This window comes from Moschus berezovskii, chromosome 3 (assembly GCF_049115385.1).
Source record: "Moschus berezovskii isolate FMDL1 chromosome 3, NW_MosBer_1.0, whole genome shotgun sequence".
Lineage (NCBI taxonomy): Eukaryota > Metazoa > Chordata > Mammalia > Artiodactyla > Moschidae > Moschus > Moschus berezovskii.
In genome coordinates this window covers 82,502,056-82,516,832 of record NC_142462.1, presented here as the reverse complement: position 1 = coordinate 82,516,832, position 14,777 = coordinate 82,502,056, and the positions used below count along the sequence as shown (strand labels likewise).

Below are 14,777 nucleotides of genomic sequence, written 5' to 3'. Positions count from 1 at the left end.
GTACTATTCCCTGATAGCTCAGTTGGCAAAGAATCCACCTGCAATGTGGGAGACCAGAGTTCAATCCCTGGGTTGGAAAGATCTCCTGGAGAAGTGAAAGGCAAACCACTCCAGCATTCTGGTTTGGAATGTGGCCACTGTGTAGTCCATAGGGCCACAAAGAGTCAGACATGACTTAGCAACTTTCACTTTCACTATCTTTCAGTATTTCTATGTCCTAGATGCACACACAATTTTAAAATTTATATTTAAATATTTTGATATGTGTTGCACTCAATATGCCAGCAAATTTGGAAAACTCAAAAGTGGCCACAGGACTGGGAAAGGTCAGTCTTCATTCCAATCCCAAAGAAAGGCAATGCCAAAGAATGCTCAGACTACCGCACAATTACACTAATCTCACACGCTAAAAAAGTCATGCTCAAAATTCTCCAAGCCAGGCTTCAGCAGTATGTGAACTGTGAACTTCCAGATGTTCTAGCAGGTTTTAGAAAAGGCAGAGTCACCAGAGATCAAATTGCCAACATCCGCTGGATCATGGAGAAAGCAAGAGAGTTCCAGAAAAACATCTATTTCTGCTTCATTGACTATGCCAAAACCTTTGACTGTGTGGATCACAAGAAACTGTGGAACGTTCTGAAAGAGATGGGAATCCCAGACCACGTGACCAGCCTCTTGAGAAACCTGTATGCAAGTCAGGAAGCAACAGTTAGAACTGGACATGGAACAACAGACTGGTTCCAAATAGGAAAAGGAGTACGTCAAGGTTGTATATTGCCACCTTGCTTATTTAACTTATATGCAGTGTATATCATGAGGAACACTGGGCTGGAAGAAGCACAAGCTGGAATCAAGATTGCCGGGAGAAATATCAATAACCTCAGATATGCAGATGACACCACCCTTATGGCAGAAAGTGAAGAGGAACTCAAAAGCCTCTTGAAAGTGAAAGAGGAGAGTGAAAAGGTTGGCTTGAAGCTCAACATTCAGAAAACAAAGATCATGGCATCTGGTCCCATCACTTCATGGGAAATAGATGGGGAAACAGTGGAAACAGTGTCAGACTTTATTTTTTTGGGCTCCAAAATCACTGCAGATGCTGATTGCAGCCATGGAATTAAAAGACGCTTACTCCTTGGAAGGAAAGTTATGACCAACCTAGATAGCATATTAAAAAGCAGAGACATTACTTTGCAAACCAAGGTCCATCTAGTCAAGGCTATGGTTTTTCCTGTGGTCATGTTTGGATGTGAGAGTTGGACTATGAAGAAAGCTGATTCCTGAAGAATTGATGCTTTTGAACTGTGGTGCTGGAGAAGACTCTTGAGAGTCCCTTGGACTGTAAGGAGATCCAACGAGTCCATTCTAAAGGATATCAGTCCTGGGTGTTCATTGGAAGGACTGATGCTGAAGCTGAAACTCCAATACTTTGGCCACCTCATGCAAAGAGTTGACTCACTGGAAAAGACTCTGATGCTGGGAGGGATTGGGGACAGGAGAAGAAGGGGATGACAGAGGATGAGATGGCTGGATGGCATCACCGACTTGATTGACATGAGTTCGAGTGAACTCTGGGAGTTGGTGATGGACAGGGAGGCCTGGCATGCTGTGATTCATGGGGTCGCAAAGAGTCGGACATGACTGAGCTACTGAACTGAACTGAACTGAACTGATTTGATTCACTTACAAAAAATAGCACAATAAATGTTTTTTTCTAGTGAGATGGCATTTATCATATGCTGGTAAAATACACCTCTGAGCAACAATCTGGAATCATAGAACAATGTCAACACTAGAATTATACTATTTAGAGGACTGTCTGTACTAGTAATCTTAACTTGTCAATTTGACTTGCTGCTGGTATTTTTAGGAGCCAGTTGTTTCTGGCAGACCAATTAGAAAAGAGTTCTATTGAAATGTGGACCTTGTTCACAAGACTCACACCAATTTTTCTTTTTTGTTTCTTGGTGGTTATTGATAACATCTCTCCTCAAATTTTCTTTCCATGGATGAGAAAATTTTAACCTAATGTGACAAGTAATTCAATAGATTTGAAGCTCTTTTTTACAGAAAAATATCCATTTTTCCTATTGGCATTCTGGAGTCTAACTGATGAGAGAAAGTAAGTTAAACCTGCAGCAAGAAAACAATTTTGGTTTCCACATCTTCAGAACAGCATGCCAAGTCTGGCTCTTTAATGTCTGATAAACTCAAGCATGTAGTCCTCACATTAGTCACCACACAGAAGAGTGCCTCTTCATTTAAGAGAATTCAGCTTGGAAGTGACTTAAGCCAAACAGAAGCTACTTCATCATGTGTACAACACCCCAAGTTCTCAGACCTTTACCCCTGTAGTAGATTAACAGGAAATTGGGTGTCCACGCTATACTGCTTCATCACTTTGCTGCAACAATGCCTTTTCTGCATTATGCATTAATGTTCAGGTCTCAGTTTCTGGGTACAGTTGATAAAAAGAAACATACTTTTGTATAAAATATTCTTGTGCCTTTTTGAATGTCATACTTAAATAAGGAGTGTATTCTACTAAGCAGTTTCCCTTCAGGTTATTCTGGCCCTATGAGCTTTTTTGAATGTAGTTATTGGGGGAGGCTAAGGGAGGAAGAAACTACCTATATGAATGATCATACTCTCATTTTGCAGACAACTATAACACTATTAATATTCGCTGCTAATACTTATTGAACCATGCTGAGCATTTGCTATGTGTACAGCTCTTTTACGTGTCTTACATGTAGCAGTAGCAGGGGTTCCCAAAATAGCCCCATGATGTAGCTACTATTATCTCCTCTTGTGCTTGAGGATTAAAATGTGCTTAGTTGCTCAGTCATGTCCAACTCTGTGACCCCTTGGACTGGAGCCCTTTGTCCGTGGGGATTCTCCAGGCAATAATACTAGAGTGGGTTGCCATGCCCTCCTCCAGCAGATGTTCCCAATCCAGAAACTGAACCCAGGTCTCCTGAATCATAGGCAGATTCTTTACTGTCTGAGCCACCAGGGAAGCCCTGAGAATTAGAAAGGAAGAGAGAAAATTATTTACTTAACAACTATTAAGTTGATGAGTCAAACCGGCAACCCAGCAAGTCTAAGAACTATATATCACAATATAGGTTTCATTCTGCTTTGGTTTCCAGGAAATTCAGAGTTAAAACTGAGAACTCAACTATTGTGAGCATTGTAGGTGCCTCATATTATGATTTGCTCTATTCCTTTCAACTAGAATCCTGTGTTTAGTTTTACAATCCGCATAAAATAAATGTAGAGAAAACAGTTTCAAATCCTAAATAAACCATATATATATATAAATGATCACAAAGTTCTCAGTGTACTACTTTCCCTTCAATATCCTACCAGAGATACCATATTTGAATGTGTCCAGTATGCTTGAATCAATATCTTCCTAGATTTTGGAATCTGCCAACTTTTTCCTTTGTTCATTACATTTCTCAAATAAGATTATGTTAGCTGAGTAATGTCTGAAAGCCTAATTCATTGTTAACCTATCAAGAAATTGCCTGAGGTTAAGACTAATGAAAAGCTTGTCACTTAGAGCTTTGCCCAGAATATCCATTTCATTCCCAGGGTTTATTCTAAATATTTATGTCGAACTCAACTCATCTCTTCCATCACAAGTGAAATATATAGTCTCTTCAAAATAAAAAGCCAGTGGAGGTGATTAAGAAAATACACCGTCTTGTTATTCTAACAACAGAATTGGCTCCCAGAGCAAGAAATCAGAGTAATACCCTTGGGAGACTTTTGAGCCATAATGAAATCAAACCCTATTCATTGCTAGTGCTAGAACCTTTTTAAAATGAATTGCCTGTGATATTCCTGCTCCCATAGCATCCCCTCGGAGTAAAACTTACAATAGTAATCATGTTTGTTCTTTCTTTTGAGCAACTAGGTCTTTTCCAAATAGGCTGTGTAACAAAAAATAAATGATACCTGGTGTTCAATTCAGTTCAGTTACTCAGTCATGTCCAATTCTTTGCAACCTCATGGACTGCAGCATGCCAGGCTTCCACTCCTGGCTTCCCTGTCCATCACCAACTCCCAGACATTACTCAAATTCATGTCCATTGAGTTGGTGATGCCATCTAACCGTCTCAACCTGTCATTCCCTTCTCCTCCCACCTTCAATCTTTCCCAGCATCAGGGTCTTTTCAAATGAGTCAGTTCTTCGTATCAGGTGGCCAAAGTATTAGAGTTTCAACTTCAGCATCAGTCATTCCAATGAATATTTAGGACTGATTTCCTTTAGGATGGACTGGTCTGATCTCCTTGCAGTCCAAGGGACTCTCAAGAGTCTTCTCCAACACCACAGTTCAAAAGCATCAATTTTTTGGTCCTCAGCTTTCTTTATAGTCCAACTCTCACATCCATACACGACTACTGGAAAAACCATAGCTTCGACTAGATGGATCATTTTTGGTAAAGTAATGTCTCTGCTTTTTAATATGCTGTCTAGGTTGGTCATAACATTCCTTCCAAGGAGTAAGCATCTTTTAATTTCATTGACTCTTTCAGCAGTATTTTAAAAGATTTTTTTAAGTGATACCTGCTATAAAGCACTTAAAACATAATTCTCTTTTAAAATACTGTTGAGAGAGTTAATTGCTCAGCAGGTTGATAAGAAGTCCGTGATCCCCAAGGAGGAGAAAGGGGTCTGTTGTTCTTAAAGAGATAGGGGTCTGGAATTCTCAAGGAGGAGGAAAGGACAAATGTCTTTTTTTTCTTCTACATTCCTTAGTCTTAGTCACATAAATGGTTTTTTATCTTTAAGCCTGGAACTGCAACAAACAACTCAGTTTAAAGATTATACTAAAGATTATATAACAACAACAGTATCCAGTTTGAGGACAGTTTGTCCTTCCTGAAAACCTTCTGACTAATCCTGTTCTTAAAATGTGTATTATGGGAGTGGGTCTGGTAATTTCTTTCTATTGTTAATTTCTAATCCTGTAACCTTAAAATGTAAATTGTGGGAGTGGATCTGGTAAAATTTTACAACCTTGAGACATTCTTTTGATTTATTGTAATGACTAATTAAAAAATATATAACTCCTTTGCTTAGACTAGTGAGGGGGACACTCTCCACCCCCTTCTGATGTCTATGTCAGAAGCTTTTGCTGTCCCTCTTCACTGTAATAAAACTTCTACCACATAAGAGCCCTGAGTGGTCAAACCCTGTCCCTGGTGCTGAAGGTAAGTCTTCGTCAGAAATCAGGAGTCTGACATCTTTCACTGTAAGCAATCACTGCTTTCACCATCATATTTCTCCAGAATGCTTATTAATATCATTTCTGAATGCAACTGTCTATGCTGATATGTGAATGCACAGTGTACAACTATAGAAATTTAGTCTTTATTGTTCCCTCAACAGAAAACTGAGTGATAAACTATCAGCTCAAAATTTCATGTATGATGAGAGTAGAAAGTAATCAGTAAATTATGACCTAACTTTCAAACTCCATTTTTCTAATAAATATATTGAATCAGACAGGAAAAGTTATATTTAAGCATGAGCTACTCTGGGTTTGGTGGATGTGATTTGACAGTTAACAGTATTTCCCCAAAAATCTATTCTATTTGATTATAGGGTATAGACTGCATTTTATTTATCTATTATCTCCAACCTCCAGAAGAATTAGTGTATGTGATCCTTACTAGATTCTTACTGAGTGGATTAGACATAAAATGATTTTGAAATTATTTACTGGTATTCAATGGCAAATAGTACCATAAATATGAATACATAGGAAGAGATTGAATATACTTCAAAATTCATTCAGATTCTACTACAAGCTACAGTCATCAAGACAGTATGGTAGTGGCACAAAAACAGAAATATAGATCAATGGAACAAGATAGAAAGCTCAGAAATAAACCCACACACCTATGGGCACCTTATTTTTGACAAAGGAGGTAAGAATGTACAACAGGGCAAAGATAGTCTCTTCAATAAATAGTGCTGGGAAAACGACAGCTAAATGTAAAGGAATTAAATTAGAACACCTTCTAACACCACACACAAAGATAAAATGGATTAAAGATCTAAATGTAAGATCAGAAACTATAAAACTCTTAGAGGAAAGCATAGGGAGAATAATCAGTGACATAAATCAAAACAAGATCCTCCATGACCCACCTCCTGGAGTAATGGAAATGAAAATAAAAGTAAACAAATTGGACCTAATTAAACTTAAAAGTTTTTGCATAGCAAAATAAACTATAAACAGGTGAAAAGGAATGGGAGAAAAAAGTACCAAATGAAAAAACAAAGAATTAATTTCCAAAATATACAAGCAGCTCATACAACTCAATGCCAGAAAAACAAACAACCCAATCAAAAAGTGGGGGAAAGACCTAAACAGACATTTCTCTAAAGAAGGCATACAGATGAATAACACACAGTTGAAAAGATGCTCAAAATCACTCATTATTAGAGAAATGCAAATCAAAACTACAGTGAGATATCACCTCACACCAGTCAGAATGGCCATCATCACAAAGTCTAAAAACAATAAATGCTGGAGAAGGTGTGGAGGATGATGTGAAAGTGTTGCACTCAATATGCCAGCAAATTTGGAAAACTCAGTAGTGGCCACAGGACTGGAAAAGGTCAGTTTTCATTTAAAGGCAATGCCAAAGAATGCTCAAACTTCCGCACAATTGCACTCACCTCACACGCTAGTTATGTCATGCTCAAAATTCTCCAAGCCAGGCTTCAACAATGTGTAAACCATGAAATTCAAGAGGTTTAAGCTGGTTTTAGAAAAGGCAGAGGAACTAGATATCCATTGCCAATATCTGCTGGGTCATCAAAAAATCCCAGAAAAATATCTATTTTTGCTTTATTGACTATGCCAAAGCCTTTGACTGTGTGGATCACAATAAACTGTGGAAAATTCTGAAAGAGATGGGAATACCAGACCACCTGACCTGCATCTTGAGAAATCTGTGTAGGTCAGGAAGCAACAGTTAGAACTGGACATTGAACAACAGACTGGTTCCAAATAGGAAAAGTAGTATGTCAAGACTCTATATTGTCACCCTGCTTATTTAACTTATATGCAGAGTACATCATGAGAAACGCTGGGTTGGAAGAAGCACAAGCTGGAATCAAGAGTGCTGGGAGAAATATCAATAACCTCAGATATGCAGATGACACCACCCTTATGGCAGAAAGTGAAGAGGAACTCAAAAGCCTCTTGATGAAAGTGAAAGAGGAGAGTGAAAAGGTTGGCTTGAAGCTCAACATTCAGAAAACAAAGATCATGGCACCCAGTCCCATCACTTTATTGCAAATAGAGGGAGAAACAGTGGAAACTGGCTGACTTTATTTTTGTGGGCTCCAAAATCACTGCAGATGGTGACTGCAGCCAGGAAATTAAGAGACACTTGATCCTTAGAAGAAAGGTTATGACCAACCTAGATAGCATATTAAAAACCAGAGACATTACTTTGCCAACAAAGGTCCATCTAGTCAAGGCTATGATTTTTCCAGTAGTCATGTATGGATGTAAGAGTTGGACTATAAAGAAAGCTGAGCACCAAAGAATTGATGCTTTTGAACTATGGTGTTGGAGAAGACTCTTGAGAGTCCCTTGAACTGCAAGGAGACCAAACCAGTCAATCCTAAAGGAAATCAGTCCTGGATGATCACTGGAAGGACTGATGCTGAAGCTGAAATATCAATACTTTGCTCACCTGATGCGAAGAGCTGACTCATTAGAAACGACCCTGATGCTGGGGAAGATTGAAGGTGGGAGGAGAAGGGGACGACAGAGAATGAGATGGCTGGATGGCATCACTGCCTCAATGGACATGAGTTTGAGTAAACTCTGGGAGTTGGTGATGGACAGGGAGGCCTGGCGTGCTGCAGTCCATGGGGTCTCAAAGAGTCAGACCTGACTGAGTGACTGAACTGGACTGAACTTGTATTGCTGGTGGGAATGCAAATCGATATAGCCACTATGGAACACAGTATGGAGATTCATTAAAAACTAGGAATAAAATCAACATATGATCCAGCAATCCAACTCCTAGGCATATACAGAGGTAACCATAATTGAAAAAGATACAGGTACCCCAATGTTCACTGAAGCACTATTTATAATAGCTAGGACATTGGAGCAACCTAGATGTCCATCAACAGATGAATGGCTAAAGAAGCTGTGGTACAGAAACACAATGGAATATAACTCAGCCATAAAAAGGAACACATTTGAGTCAGTTCTAATGAGGTGGCTGAAACTAGAACCTATTTTGCAGAATGAAGTAAGTCAAAAAAAGAGAAAGATAATGGTACTGATGAATTTATTTGCAAGGCAGCAGTGGAGAAACAGACATAGAGAACAGACTTACAGACACAGGGAGAGGGAGGAGAAGTTAAGATGTATGGAGAAAGTATCATGGAAACTTATGTTACTGTATGTAAAATAGACAGCCAATGTGAATTTTGTGTATGTCTCAGGGAACTCAAATAGGGGCTCTGTGTAAACTTAGGTGGGAAGGGGAGGGAGATCGGAGAGGGTTCCAAGAGGAAGGGGACATATATACACCTATGGCTGATTCATGTTTATGTTTGACAGAAAACAAAAAATTCTTAAAGCAATTATCCTTCAATTAAAAAAGTAAATAATTTTTTTAAAAAAGTAAAAAGAAGATATAAATCTCCAATATTAGGAATGATGAAAGGCATAACACTTGAGAAATTTCAGCCATTAAAAGGATAATAAAGTAAAACCAACTTAGGCCAATGCACCACTCTACAACTTAGAGGAGGAAATTGACCGCAAAAGGGTACTAGAGATTTTGGGGGTGCTGGAAATATTCTACCTCATTATTGTTGTAGTTCCTGCACAAATGAAACCATTTGTTAAGATTCATCAACCTATACAATTAAATGCTGAATTTTACTTCATGTAAATTATACCTTAATAAAGCAGATAAATATAAAAAAATTATATTTTAATGTGCTTTGTGTTTAAAATAGAATAATGAAACATATACTTGTCAATGTTGATACTATATTAGTGATAAATAAAATTTAAAATGATATAGTGAATGGTGTTCATAATTCCTTAACTAGCTAGTGGTAAATTTCATGAATGTTATGATTAGAAAATGTGAAAGTTCAGAAAAAAGTACTTCTCATCTGTCTATTAATAAACTTCTCATTGTTTCCTAGTTATATCATAATGGCTAATCATACCCAGTCTTTGAACTGATATTTCTTTTCCAGTATCTTTAATTATGTTTTTTATCTAAGATGACATTTTTTCTTTATGGATAAAAGCATTCACATAGAAATTTTATAAATTCATGTTTCAAATTTCACCTTAAATTTAAAGGAAATATATTTGTCTTCCAAAGGTAAATGTTTCTGCATTCTCAAGTAGATCTTGTTTAGAAATTGTAACAATTTCACATCTAATTTCTGCTTATTTGAAAGTGAAATGAAATTTGCTCAGTCATGTATTCTTGTGACCCCATGGACTATACAGTCCAGGGAATTCTCCAGGCCAGAATACTGGAGTGGGTGGCCTTTCCCTTCTCTGCTCATTTATGTCCTTTCTGTTTTCAAACTGACATTCATACTCAAGGCTGCTCAACTTGTAAAGTCCCAAGCCTTTTTCCTGACCATATATTCACATGCAATGCTTCTTATACCCAGTTTTATATATATTATGTTTCTGAATCTGAAATCTCTTTACATGTAAAAAGACTTATTAAAGTGAGGCTGATCTCATGATTTTAAAAGTATTCTGGAAAAAATAAAAGTATTCTGAAGTCAAGATAAAGAAAGGTAAGCAAACAAGTCTATATTGTCTGTCTCATATAAAATGAAAAACTCATTACTCTTGTTTCCCATGTATTAGTTCCTAACATTTAAGCCAGCTTATCTCCAGTAATATTTAGGTATTTATTGACTCTAAGTTTTTCCCCTAAATAGTCTTCCCTAGTGGCTCAGAAGGTAAAGAATCTGCCTGTAATGTGAGAAATCAGGATTTGATCCCTGGATTGGGAAGATCCCCTGGAGAAGGGAATGCCCATTAATTCCAGAATTCTTGCCTGGAGAATACCATGGACAGAGGAGCCTGAGGAACTATACAGTTCATGAGGTTGCAAAGAGCTGGAAATCAGTGACTAACACTGTTCCTTTCCCCAATATATATTCTCTCTATTCCCTTCCTTCTCCCTATCACCCCACCACGGCACACACATTCTCCAGATACCTGGAATGTATTACAAAAATCTATCAGGGCATATATTTTCCACATCTGATGTCACAAAAGTTTGAAATCATTTCTCACTTTCTTTGAAATACTCATATCACTGTGACATAAAAATTGAGGGAAAAAATCAGCCTCCTGAAAATGCTGCAAGATTAGCTAATCTTATCATATTGAGTAGCTTGATGTTTATTTCAGCTCAAAGTAAAATAGTTTGTGTGATCTTGGCCTGAAACTTAAATATTATATTGCTCATACTCCAAAACTGAAAGTTTGAAAATAAAGGAAAACACAGAGTATTTGCCTCCAAGTCATTGAATAGGTTGTATCAGGAGAAAAAAAATAGTAGTGTAGAAATATCAAATTACTGGCCAATACAAAATGAATTCTAGCTATGCCAAACAAACCTGCTCCCTTTATGTACCTCAGCTTTGGAACCACATTGATTATTGAAAAGGCTGCCTTTCATCTAAAGATGCAAATTCACCTTCAACAGTCCTTCCGAGGAAGTAACCTACTAGTCTCTGGAATATGGTATGTGCATGATATTGCTGGAGGAGTGTGTAATTTCCTTCGTTCTGTCTCGCTGCAGCAAAGATTTGAAACAGCATACCAGTGTTACAGTTCAGTTTCAGCTCAGAGTTTTATTCTCAAGCAAAGGATAGTACGTCCTTGAGGCATGAGAGTGGGCCAAGTGTGGCCCAAAGGAAAGGCCTCAATCTGTCTTGGCTTCCTCCTTTTATACATTTGTCTTCTCCCTGATGAGACTGCCCTATGCAAATTGGGCTAGCCAAGAAAGGTGTGTGTTTATTTCACCTGAAGTTCTCACTCCGGTCTGCGTATCTTCTTTTCTTCCATTTTCACAGGCTTTTCTCTTTGTCTTTTAGTCACCACCATTTTGGACTCCTTTCTCCTATTCTAACTACCTAACAATATCATATAAATTGTTTGAAAACTAAGATCATGCAGCCATTATAAGAGACACAAAAAGAGTTTCTTTAGCTTATTCCAGTGGTCTCAATATAGGCTTAAAATATACTTTTGCTGAAAAGGGACTTGACTATTATCTATTCAACTCTTTCTGTAACTATGCGGAAAGCCAAAGTCTACAGAGAATATCTATCTTTTCTACATCCTATAAATTTTAATGGCAAAGTAAGGAAAACAAGTAGAATTCATTGCTTATGCTTTGTTTATACTATGTTGTTGATGAAGTTTATCATTATCTATAATTTGTGAATTAAGTTCAACAAAATTTTTTTTTTATCCTCTACCCTATATCAAGTCTTTTGGAAATTAAAGAGAAGAAGCTGAATGTGCTGTGTTCGTAAGTAGCTCAGTGTCTAGTGGTGAAGGTAGTTACAGAAACCATGATGGGAAGAGAGAGATAGGCAGCCATAGAATACTGTACGTGGCGGCACGGGAACAAGAGTGAGTATCTGATTCTACATGAGACACAGGGAAAGTTTAACAGTAGAAGAAATAACTGAGTGGGGTTTTGAAGGAAGAACTAACATTTGACAAGTGATGAAGGCCAAAGGAAGGACAGCCCAGGAAAGGCTCACAGTATATAGAAACGGACATCAGCAAGAATATATACAAAAGAAACATGCATTTAATAGCTACAACAGTATGTCAGAAGAAGAAACCACAAGTCAGTAAGACTGGAGAGGGGGTCAAGGTTACATGTCTTTACGAAGGGCCATTAATGTTAAGTGAATATGGAAACCCAGGGGAGCAACTGAAGAGGAGGAATTATTTGGTTTTGAGAATGATACTTTTCATCTATTGTGAAAAGTAACTCAGGGAAAACAGGGAAATTGAAACTATTTTTTCAAAAAATATATTGATAAATGAAGCTGGACCAAGAGAGATGGACACACTGCATTTAAGGGTAGAACCTTAAAATATGACTGGTGAGTGAGAGAGAAAGAAAAATGAGAACAATGTAGTAATCCATGAGGCTGAAAGAAGTACTAATGGATTTATTTATCTTTCATCTTTTCTTTGTCATAAACAGCTGTTCATATTAATTAAGAAATAAATATATTCTCTAACACTTGGACTCAAGATGGGGAAAATAACTGCCTAACGTCAACCCTCTCTCACTCCACCAAAGTCAAGAATCAAAGAAGTGGTTCACTTTCCCTTGGTCCTTGAAAATACAGTTAAAAAAAAAAAAAAATATATATATATATATATAATGGGAAAACTCAAATTGTTTATGAATCAATGAGGTCCTACTGGGCACTAAACTATTTTTCTCTGAGTTTACTATTGGTCTGTGACTTTTTAGAGAGGCTGATCTTGCAAATTAGCAACCAATTAGGAATCAGAGCTTTTTTCAACCGCTATGTTATTTTCTGTTATAATCACAGTGACTCATCTCATCAGAAGACTGTGTTTGACTTCCTTCTGCATCTCTTTCACCCAAGGAACTGAATTAACTCTTTTGTAACACACTCATGACTAATGTCTGCAGCTGTTAACTTAAACACAACCCCAGTATTTTTAGCTGTTTTGTTCCCAAAATAAGTCTCTTTGTATATCAGATTTTGTATCAAAATTGAGCCCCGTCTTTTGTGCAGCATTGCTGCTCCGCTATTTAGGCAAACATCAGAATATTACTAACATTGTACCACCTGAAATTTGTAAGCAGCACCCATCACTCCAACTTTCACCACTCAGGATAATTACATTACTGGATGGAGAAGTTAATTAAAATGAAGATGAAAGTTACATTTTAGGAAGGAGAAAAATTACTATACTGAGATGTTTTGTCATAATATTTTAAGTCTAACAATTGAAAGGTAAAAAGTGACATGAGAAAGACATTAGTGACCTCAGTGATGAAGCTGGTAGTCATGTCTTTGGCATCCCTGGTGGCTCAGTCAGTAATGAATCTGCCTGCAATGCAGGAGACACAGGTTCGATCCCTGGGTTGGGAAGATCCCCTGGAGAAGGAAATGGCAGCCCACTCCAGTATTCTTGCCTTGGAAATCCTATAGACAGAAGAGTCTGGTAATCTATAGTCTATGTGGTCACAAAGAGTCAGACACAACTTAGCAACTAAAAAACCACCACCACCACACCACCAATCACTTCCTGAATGAAAGTATGTATAGTCATCACGACAACTCCATGAGTTGAATACCGTTATATTCATTTTGCAGATGAACAACTTTAAACTCAGGGAAATTTATCAATCTGCTCAATCAAGATCAACCAGCTACAAATCCTGTATGATTCCAAAGTCTGTATGTTTCTTTTCTTTTACTTCATATTACATCTCAGAATATCCTTCTACTGTTACTATCAGTTTTTCCAAAAAAAGAATTTATTATCTTATCCACTGTCATTCATTTGTTCAACAAGCACTTGACATAGAACTGCTACACTCCAGGTCATCCCCGTGCTACAATGCCATTCTCTCCAATCATCCCACCTTCACCCTCTCCCACAGAGTCCCAAAGACTGTTCTATATACCTATGTCTCTTTTGCAGTCTTGTATACAGATCATCCCTGGTAGCTCAGACAGTCAAGCGTCCGCCTACAATGCGGGAGACCCGGGTTCGATCCCTGGGTCGGGAAGATCTGCTGGAGAAGGAAATGGCAACCCACTCCAGTATTCATGCCTGGAAAATCCCATGGACCGAGGACCCTGGTAGGCTACAGTCCATGGGGTCGCAAAGAGTCGGACATGACTGAGCGACTTCACTTTCATACAGAGGTTACCATCTTTCTAAATTCCATATATATGCATTAGTATACTGTATTGATGTTTTTCTTTCTGGCTTACTTCACTCTGTATAATAGGCTCCAATTTCATCCACCTCATTAAAACTGATTCAAATGCATTCTTTTTGATGGCTGAATAATACTCCATTGTGTATATGTACCAAAGCTTTCTTATCCATTCATCTGCAGATGGACACCTAGGTTGCTTCCATGTCCTGGCTATTATAAACAGTGCTGCAATGAACATTGGAGTACATGTGTCTCTTTCAATTCTGGTTTCCTCGGTGTGTACGCCCAGGAGTGCGATTGCTGGATCATATGGCAGTTCTATTTCCAGTTTTCTGAGGAATCTCCACACTGTTCTCCATAGTGGCTGTACTAGTTTGCATTCCCATCAACAGTGTAAGAGGGTTCCCTTCTCTCCACACCCTCTCCAGCATTTATTGCTTGTAGACTTTTGGATAGCAGCCATTCTGATTGGTGTGAAATGGTATCTCATTGTGGTTTTGATTTGCATTTCTCTGATTATGAGGGATGTTGAGCATTTTTTCATGTGTTTGTTAGCCATCTTTATGTCTTCTTTGGAGAAATGTCTGTTTAGTTCTTTGGCCCATTTTTTGATTGGGTCACTTATTTTTCTGGAATTGAGCTGCAGGAGCTGCTTGTATATTTTGGAGATTAATCCTTTATCCGTTGCTTCATTGCTATTATTTTCCCCCAGTCTGAAGGCTGTCTTTTCACCTTGCTTATAGTTTCCTTTGCTGTGCAGAAGCTTTTTA

At 37.9% G+C, this 14,777-nt stretch overlaps 1 protein-coding gene across 1 annotated transcript in view; it reads right to left on the bottom strand.

Moving 5' to 3' along the window:
• Positions 1 to 14,777, bottom strand: part of ZNF804B (zinc finger protein 804B) — a 633,150-nt gene that overhangs the window by 292,908 nt on the left and 325,465 nt on the right. The gene's annotated exons all lie outside the window — the stretch shown is intronic.